The sequence below is a fragment of the Thalia democratica genome, chromosome 2, assembly GCF_965202585.1.
Source record: "Thalia democratica chromosome 2, ktThaDemo2.hap1.1, whole genome shotgun sequence".
Lineage (NCBI taxonomy): Eukaryota > Metazoa > Chordata > Thaliacea > Salpida > Salpidae > Thalia > Thalia democratica.
Window position 1 is genome coordinate 81,425,329 of NC_139166.1, and position 1,375 is coordinate 81,426,703.

Genomic DNA, 1,375 nt, shown 5'->3' on the forward strand with positions numbered 1-1,375 from the left:
AAATATTTTTGCTAATGCTTCGGGGATGAGTTAACTTATAACAACCATTTAGGGGATATTTTTAATATTTTTTTAAATTAGTTTAATAAGGAAATTAACTAAAGAAGAAAAACTTCAAGTCTACAAACTATCTTTATATAAACTGTAAAACTAAAGGCTTTATTTAAAATGTTGCCAGTGGGTCTTTTCAGCAAAACCCTATTGTAGGATTTTCAGTTCAATAAATAATATTAGTTGCCTAGGAAAAATAGTAGAGTTTTAATACAAGTAGAAATTAATTTATTGTAATTTTAAACCTTAACCTAAGTCTTTAAATGTGAAACAAATATGTCAAGCGTATAGAACAACATAATTACACTTTTTATTACAACGTTCAAACATATTGGTTTTATTAATTTCAGTATTAAAAAACTAAAAATGCAAATTAACTAAAATTGACTAAGATTCAAATATGTTTAAATAACTTTATAAGTTTAAGGTTTAATAATTTTTGTTATCAGTGTTGCATAATAAAAACTATAGATTAAAAAATACTACAATTTTTTCTGAACGAATATGCACATCAAATAAAACTCTAGAGAATGATACGCAGCCAATTAGTTCGCGAGGGCGTACACAAGTCCAAACAGGTAGCCGAAAAACGAACCAAAGTAGAAAAACGTTTTAGCGAGACCATCCTTAAAACCGTAATCCAAATTTTTGCGGTTCATAACGGTAGTGGGATCGTACAGGCCCGGTGTGGTCATGTAAGATGGACGTTTCTTGTACCTATAACAGTGGTAAGCGACCAGCGGAATATTGAGACCGAATGAGATCCAGCAACCACTTGCAAGGAACAAAAGTGTAACGGTTGAGTGAGCAACATATTCGGGTAAAACGAGAGGGTTCATACTTCTGCAGTGATCTATTGGGTTCTTGTATGCGGATTTAAGCTCGTCGAAGGCAATCGCCTGGTACGCTGACAGGAATATTAGGAACATTGATGTTATAAACGCTACTAGATAACAGAAGGCAGCAAATGTGAAAGCCATTTTAATACTTAATAATATTTAACATTAAGTAAAAATTTAAATCTTGTAAATTAATAATATTCTGTTTGAATTTTTATTAAATTTAGTTGTTCAAAACGACTTCTGGTACTACAGTATTTAACTCTATTTAAAATAAAACTTTAAATTTTTTACTTGTCGCTTAGGTTTTGAAGAATAATTTCAGATAAATTTTTTTATTCATTAACTGTAATTAAAGAAAAGTGCATAAAAATAAGTGACTATAAAATATTTGTAATTTTTATTACTAAAGTCCTCATAAAATACTAAAACGCTCAAGTTTTACTGATTCACCTTAAATTATTGTAATATCAAACATAATTAAA

The 1,375-nt window shown here is 29.0% G+C and overlaps 1 pseudogene; it reads right to left on the reverse strand.

Annotated features, from left to right (window-relative positions):
- Positions 1–596: 596 nt before the first annotated feature.
- Positions 597–1,031, reverse strand: LOC145829011 (protein cornichon homolog 1 pseudogene; annotated as a pseudogene).
- Between the last annotated feature and the right edge of the window lie 344 nt (positions 1,032–1,375).